This window comes from Callorhinus ursinus, unplaced genomic scaffold, assembly GCF_003265705.2.
Source record: "Callorhinus ursinus isolate GAN/ISIS: 27379988/994484 unplaced genomic scaffold, GSC_fseal_2.0 scaffold5, whole genome shotgun sequence".
In the NCBI taxonomy this organism is placed as follows: Eukaryota; Metazoa; Chordata; class Mammalia; order Carnivora; family Otariidae; genus Callorhinus; species Callorhinus ursinus.
The window spans coordinates 15,244,866-15,253,442 of NW_027397067.1; positions in this window are offsets into that span (position 1 = coordinate 15,244,866).

The window sequence follows — 8,577 nt, forward strand, 5'->3', positions numbered from 1 at the left end:
CCATTTCTGCATTTGATCAACCTGAAGTTGAACACTTTTTTTTTTCTTTACATTTACCTGGACTCTATCTCTAGGCCCATTTCGTCCTGTCAGGTCTTCTGCCAATATGGAGAGCAATCTATCAGCATCACTTTCATAAGAATGCCCTTTGTGTACTTGGGACTAGTAATCAGATCACCTCTTAACCTGCTCTTCTTTAGGATGAACAATGCTGCTGCCTTTCATCTTTACTTAAAGGCCCCACTTTTACCCTCTTCACGTCTATGAAGATAGCATATTAAGTAAGTAGGGGCTTCTCTAGGCCTTCTTGCCCCCCTAGTCCTGCAGGCACATTTTTTTTTTAATGATATTTATAATCCATGGGCATCCCTTGACCTAGGAGAGGCAAAAGAATGAATTTCTCTGGATCTTAGATTCTATCATAGATCTGACCTTAGCAGTGTGTACAACCAAGAATGTGTGTATGTGTGTGTGTGTTTGTGGGCTAGCAGTGAAGAGAGAGGGAGGGAGGGGGCAGAGAAAGAAAAGGAGAGAGAGAGAGAGAGAGAGATTGAGGACAAGAAAGCAAGAAAGCACCTGATTCACAGTTTAGCTCAAAGAGAATCACTTCACTTCTGGTGGCTGCTCGCCAGCCAGTCTGGTTGGCTGGTTGCTGCCATTTATTAGCAAGATTTTGGATTTCAGTATACCTGTATGCCCTTGAAGTGTCTGAAGGATTTGTCTTGCTTCTAAAACAGATAACAAACTGGAGCTTTATCGGAGGAGCTTGGCTTCCTGTAACTGCTATTCAGTTTGTCCTACTTCCAAAACACTCTGTGTCCATCCCCCAAGTCTGAACCTTTGGGCCATCACGAATGGTGACAAGTGGGCAGAAACACAACCTTAGAAGGAAAGTACTCCAGATCTTAGGTGCTTCAGAAATCCAGTGGTCCTCAGTAGGGATATTACAACGTTATGGCTGAACAGGGGTCTCTAGCTCATGAAGCTTTTGTCAGTCGCAGAGCATGGTTCCGTGGGTTGAGGTTTCACAGATTTTACATCTTTTGACGTTAATTATACCCCTTGCATTTAATTCCATTTTGGCCACTCATCTTGGCTAGCCCGCTGATAGGTTAATCAACATCTAGGGTTTATAAACTATCTGACTTTAGTGTTTCCGTATGTAACTTGGAGTATCCCATAACTGTGAACCGGAAATGCACTTTGATATATGTTAAGAAAAATTAGGTCTGTACAACGAGATGCTTTATTTGCATGAACAATCCACACAGGATAGGAAACTAAGGCACCTTACAAAGAAGATTTATAATTGTTTGGCTGCACCCTAATTGAATGCCCTAATTGTATCTGTGTCTGCAGTCGCTGATGTGCTGATCCGATTCGATATTCTGAAGCCTTGATTTTCTCAAAGGTTAAAGCTGAAAATAAAAGCAACACTGCTTTGTAATGTCTATTGATCCTGAGTTTATAATAATGTCTTTGGCATTGTGGGGGAATCGTTGCTTATCCTGACAACCACAGTTTGCTTTTAGTTTTAGCTACTGAGGCTATTAAATGGGCAGGTGAATGTTCTCTGGAATGTTCTTCTTCCAAATGATTCACATTTAACTACACAAAATATGATAAAATGCTAGACCTCGGTGTCAGAAATTCACAGAGGCACGAGGGAGAGAATCCAGCTCCACTGTTCTTATCTCACTCATGCTGACTGCAGAGGCCTCTGAACAGCAGGGAGGCAGAAATGAAATTTATCACTAGATAAGCCTTCCGAGATAAGGGTGATGGTATATCTAGTAGATGGTATTTTCCAGAGGGCAGGGTGAGGCTCCCAGACCCTAGAATCACCACATTTCTCCCTTGCTGAGCTTGGAGCTGAAAAATAGCAAAGCATGCAGTGGTGCACAAATGTGCACTGAAATTTTTAAAAATGTTCACTGACCTTTAGGGAGCTTTCATGCTTTTTAAGAATCTACTGACCTACAGGCAATTACTGCACATAAATGCCTAGTTTCTGCTGGGAATTCAGCTTTGGGCTTTTGCCTGCTGCTTCTCTCCTTTCCTCTTTTCTTCGAGCAACCATGCTCTGCAGCAAGACCCCAAGTGTTTCAGCCTACAGGGAGAGCATGGGACTAGCCTCTCTGCCTGGGCTGGCTCCGGACCGCTGTTTGCTTGCAAACATTCAGTTACCAGCAAATGTGTAGTCAGCTCTGCTTCTGTTCCACTTAATTTTCTTCACCCCATGCAGTGTGCTTTTCTCTTCTGCTGCCCCAGCTGTTCTGGCTTTCCTCAGGATGGCAGAGTCCACCCCAGCTGCAATCTGCTCTTCCTACAAAGTTCCTTAGTTGCCTCCTTGACCTCAGCTTCCCTGCCTAGATTTTTCGTTTCCTGAGCCTTCCAAACCAGCCCTGCAAACTTTGTGCTGGCAGCTGTAGCCCCAGCAGCAAATGACAACAGCACTGATGGAAGCAATGGTGTGGCGTTGACTCAGGAGTCAGACCCGGGTTCAAATTCTGCATCTTATCGTTACTTGATACAAGATGCTTAACCCTTCTGATAGCCTTGGTTTCTTTAAAGAGAAGATGATACCAGTCTGTTGTTAAGGATGAATTACAATGACGTGTGCCACTTCTAGTCCATAATAAGCCCCTCCTAGCATTGGTATTCACCTGTTTCCCTTCCTGAAAGTATACTCTGCTCAAGGTCATGTTCCGGGGTCAGTACGCAATTGTACAAGATCAACAGCCACCCTGCTTCACGGGGCTTCTAAACTATTTGGGGGTTTGAGCCTAAATGTGAGAAAAGTTAAGACCTGATCCAGGGTGTAAATGGAGTTTGAGATGTAACAATGGGAGAAAAACCACAAGGTAGAGATGATTGATGAATGAATGTGAAAGATGGTGTGTTGTAAGAATTCACAATCAAGTCAGAGTTTGTGGGAATGATGCAACCTGAACTGGGTCTTCAAGATGAGTAGAAGTTTAATAGAATGGAGGAGGGCATGATGGGCAGAAACAGGACTGAACAAATGTGTAGAGTCGGGGAAGTGCAGGTGTGTGGGGAACAGAGAGTTCCTATTTTGGCTGGAGCGTAGAGTTAGTTCCGCAAGGGTGGGAAAATTAGCTGACAAGAAGTGTTGGGACCGGGGTCTGTGCCAGATTTAGCAAATACAAATTTAGGATGCCCAGTTAAATGTGAATTTCAGATAGACAACAAATATTTTTTTTTTAGTCTAACTATGTCCCAAATTCTGCACACATAAAAAAATGTTTGTGGTTTATCTGAAATTCAAATTTATCTAGGCATCCCAGATTTTATCTGGCAATCCGATGTTAAACACCAAGCCAAGGATCCTGCCCTTGACCTCACATCACTGAAGGTTTTAAAGAGAAGAGTGAATGGATTCATAAAACATTTTAACAGAGATAAAGTTAATGAAATGCCAGAAAGGCTTAGAGAGAGAGAGAGCGAGCAAGCTTAGAGGCAGGAAGATTGGCCCAGGGGGTGTATTCTTCCCCACTTTAAACCCTTGCTCTCTTGTACATATATATAATTCTCCTAATAGCTTAACGGCCAAAGGTGTATTTGTTTTTTTTTTTTTCTGAAATTTAGAAAATTATGGAATGTGAGGATGCTGGATGAAAGTTTAGCGCTTCACATGGAGATGTTTCTAATTAACATCAATCCAGGCTCCAAGGACTATTAATACAGCCCGTAGAGAGCTGGCTGATGATACATGATGGAGCCCCTCATGTATTACTGGTGGAGGGGGATCATCCCCAGCTCTTTCTAGAATTCCATCTGTGACTGTTAGTGATGAGCATGTTTCCTGGAACACTACTGCTTTGTTTTGATTTAGAGTCTACAAAGACAAGGAAGAAGTTTAAATTGTAATGCTCTCCTTGGATATTTCTATAGACCAACTTAGAAAACACTAGCACATAATTTTTATTCATTTTTAGAGATTTATCTGGCTGCCATGTAAAATTAAGTTTCCATGTTGAATGCTTTTTTACTCTCTCAGTAGAAGAAAACAAATCTTTAGGTTTTTTTGTTTTGTTTTGTTTTTGTTTTTGGATAAAGGAATGTCTAAGGTTATGATTTTTAAGACAATTTTCAAAATGGATTTTTGCTTTTTATCAAATTTATCAAATTTGATCTAATTTGCTGAAATTCAGCCTGTTGAAAATAATAGTATTATACATCTTGTTGATGGTTTGATTATTTGCTCAAGCTATTTTACTAAGTATTTTCACTGGAAGAGAAGGGACCCAGGGAACTCTTCCAATCCTGAAATTGAGTTTAGAAGTTTCTGAAAATATGTATGTGTATGAAAATCTTTCTTTTTCCATTGATTAAATAAGAAGTTAAAATATGTATTTGCAGAATCCTATTAATTATATAATCATCCAAATGCTCACCTTCGTCCTCTGGTGCAAAGACAGGTAGATATTAATATCAGATTCTCTGATCCTATGGCCAGTTGAGATTTTATGCTCAAAACATTTTAATGAGGACACTAGGTGCATATGCCTGCAAGAGTCCTGGTGACTCTTACTTTAGTAATCAATAAGCAGTCTTTGCTCCTCAGTATCAGAGGTTTGGGGTGGCATTAGGCAAATTGTTTTTAGCATGTGATGCTTTCTCACACAGAAACACTTAATGTGTGTCCCCAAAGAGACATTATTCTTTAACTGCTTACTTTATCTTCCAAAGGCAGTGTTGTTTCTTGAAAAGAGGACATTCAGGTGCAAAGATGCAAATGACAGAAATGCGTCTCTATTTGATTCTTAGGCTAAAAGTCAACCAAGGAAACCTAATCAGTAAAAAAATGCATGCAGACCATGTAGAGACTCATTCTACAGGATTAATCTAGGTCCATCAGTTCAGAATATGAGCTCTAGATCATGGTGATAGCCCAGTGTGTGAAGATGCTGATGCAGCTCTCATTGCTGCAGGGGCTTGCCTGTGCTGAATGCTGGCCATGGACATGTGCCTCTCATCACCCAGGAGACAGCAGGGATGAATCTGCTCACCAGGGAAACACCTTTCCCAGTTGCTGTGCTCGGAGCTCAGGAATTTGAGACCAAGTGGCCAGAATAATCTGATGGATGTAAACTAATCCTTTGAGTTCATTTTGGTTGAAGATTTAGCTCCTTAAAATGAAGGAGTTAGAATTGTGAGTACCATCCTCTGTCTAGTTGGAATCCTTATCTTGCAGTTACTAAAGAAAATTCTCGAGAACCATGCAAATGAATTAGAGTTTCAGAAAACTGGCCTTCCCTCCAAATCCCATTTTTAATTCCATAGATTAGTTTTGGAATTATTTTTGAAATGCTGTTCAACTCTTTTGACCTTCTTCACCCCAATTTAATTGTCTCAAACCCTTGGATTGGTTTTACCCGTATTTACCAACATTGAATCCTCTCTCCCTCTACAGAATGAGATAATGTACATAAGTGCCTGTAGCAAATGTGCACAAGGGTTGCTCCATGTGGATTCCCATGAGAGCTAAAGCAAGAAGGATAAGCAGAGCAGTAGTCTTGATTTTTTTTTTTTAATCTCATTCCCAAATTCTTCCCAAATTTTGACTTACAGGCCGTTGCTTAACTTTCATGACTACCTACGTTTTGTTCCCCTGGCTTATGTTTCTTCTTTCACGCCCTCAAAAAATATATATATGTGTATTATATAAACAGATATGTATTATATAAACTTTCAAGTTAGTTTTATTGCAGACTAGGTATGCTCAGATAAGTATTAGAAAAAAGCTGCTGTTTGGTTTAGGGGTAAGAAGATCAACATTTCCTTTCATGTAGAGAAGGGTTCTAAAGCCTACTTTCCGTTATCTTCTTAAATAATTTGGGATAATCGAGTCTTTCAAAAAATAGACCTAGTGCCCTTTGCCTGGGGTTAGCAAAAAACCTTTTTTGGAGATGAAGTAGCTTGCCTTTTTTTTTTTTTTTAAATCCTTATTATATAAGCTGAGGGTCTTTGGGAGAAGACCTGCTGCTGTGCACATGCTTTTTTTCTTTCCTTCCTTAAGATGGATGACCCACCAAAATTTGCCAAAAATATGATTCTCATACGCATTTTCATAGGATTGAGAATTCTATAAATTGTTGGGTAACCTGTTAGGGTTCTCCAACTCTGGCCATCTGTCACATGCACTGAGGGGGTGGGGAATTTCATGAAGACAATACATTAAAAAATTAGTCACTCGATGCCAACGAAGATGCTACTTGACCCAGCCAAGAAGTCAGCCACGTTATCCATGAAAGTCATTCCATTAGCATGTAGAGCAACACTGATTTTTATAAGAGATGAAGCTAAATGTGTCATGCTCCCGATAGAGGAAACCGGGCTATGTTGGATTAGCAAGGATAGTTCTCTGAGGAGATGAGGATGAAGCTCGGAGTAGCAGCCAGAAGGATGGTGGGAAGTGATAAGGGACTGGCCACTGTTGAAACCAAATGGGAGTCTGGATAAGTTGAAGAAACCTACAGGAGACCCAGAGGGAGGTATGCCACACAGAGGAGCCCAGAGCTGTCCAGGACAGGTGGCGGCCCTGGTATGTCAACACCCTTCCTCAATCTGATAATTAAAAATGTGCTAAACAAAAAGCCTTCTATTTAAAAAAAGAAAAATAATCCCTAAAAGTTCAGGAATCTTCTCTTTGGATTGCATCCTTTTTAAATATAGGAAAATATTGGGGCTCCTGGGTGGCTCAGTTGGTTAAGTAGCTGCTTTCGGCTCAGGTCATGATCCCAGGGTCCTGGGATGAAGTCCCTCATCGGGCTCCCTGCTCCCTGGGAAGCCTGCTTCTCCCTCTCCCACTGCCCCCTGCTTATGTTCTCTCTCTCGCTGTGTCTCTGTCAAATAAATAAATAAAATCTTTAAAAAAATAAATATAGGAAAATATTGTTGTTGCAAATGAATGCATAAATATTTCAATACTTTAAAAGCTCCTAGAACCTTTTTAAATGATTACTTGTCAGATGGGTATATCTTTTGTCTCTAGATCATTCCTACAGGCTAAACCAAAGGATGCCTGTATTAATTCCCTTTTGTGAAAACAGCATCCAAGTGTTTTACAGAGTGTATCACTGTAGTGCTAGTGTAGAATCCGGTAGTTTAACATCATTCCCCGAACTAAGGCAGCACAGATTGGAGTTTCTGGAGTAAAGGTATCTTGTGTTTACGTATTTTACTATTTTGGCACAAAATGGCTTTTGTTGTGATGGGAAGCGGCACATAAACTCATGTCCTATGCCTTCTAAGATAAAAATTGTTAGCATAAAATAAAAAAGGTTAGCATTCCAAACATTTCCTGTGCTCCGAGGAAAAGCAACACCGTGCAATCTGAAATCCTTCCAATAGAGGGCTCTATGGGTTTGATTTGGAGCAAGAAAGAAAGTGAGAAAACTACTTGGGTTTAGGTTGCTATAGTAAATTCTGTATTATCCTTAAAAATAGAACTGATAAAAATGGAGTCAGTTGAGTTGAACTGGAAGAATCATCCAAAGATTAAATGTAAGGTCTACTCTTACAAGGCAGAATTTCATAATTCTTTGAATTGATGTTCTTTTCAAAAGGCAAAATACATTTTACCATCTCTAAACAAGAAAGTAGGGAAATTAGAGATATTCCATGCTTTGAAATACTATTAATATTACCTCATTTGGTTACATTTTAAAAGAAAAAAAGAGCTACTGCATTCATTCTCTCTTTGGAGACATTTTATCGTTGCTGTTGTCAAATAATTTAGTGTTGGTGTAAGGAGATGTATTATGTACGTAAAATGCATTGTAAATATTTAATACACAAAATGTGTTTGTATGCACGCAAAATGCAAAATGTTACTAAAATGTTTTATAAAAACAAGTGATACTGTTTAGAAAGGTGAAGTACAAAGGCATAAAAATAAAGCTCTCGTGAAATATATTTCTTTACTTAGGCATACTGTGCAGTCTACTTTTTCACGTTAGGCCTAGCTTTTTATTCTATTTTCAGATCGGAGAAGCTTACAAGATATGCATTAAAGTAAAACAAAGAATAAACTAAAGCAAATTACTTTTGGACTGTAGATCTTTGTCTTCTGATTTTAGGAAGTATTTTATTTTTGTCTGATCTCCTTCAGTGTTCTTTGAAATGCATAGGCTCATTATGTTCTATGAGCAGACAGCCTTTACAAATTTTAACTCATTTTATTATGTCTCGTTGAAAATGTTTATTTCATTTGGTGTAGGGATGCTTTGATGGCAAACTAACATTCAATTTAAGTAAATAATTTTGAACTTTGGATACATTTCCTAAAATATGTTTACCTCAAATTCCCAACTTGCTGTTCTAAAATATTCTTTAAATGTCATTTAGAAATACTAGAATCTTAATAAATGCCTATATTCACTACCAAAATGTTTCCTTCTAGAACTTGAATGCACATGCACATTATAATTTAATATTCTGGTTAAACCATTAATATATAAACTATGTATAATGAATTTATTTTATATATGTTCTTATGTAATACTCTATTAATATATTCTAAACTTATAATATATTTTCTTCAAAAGACAT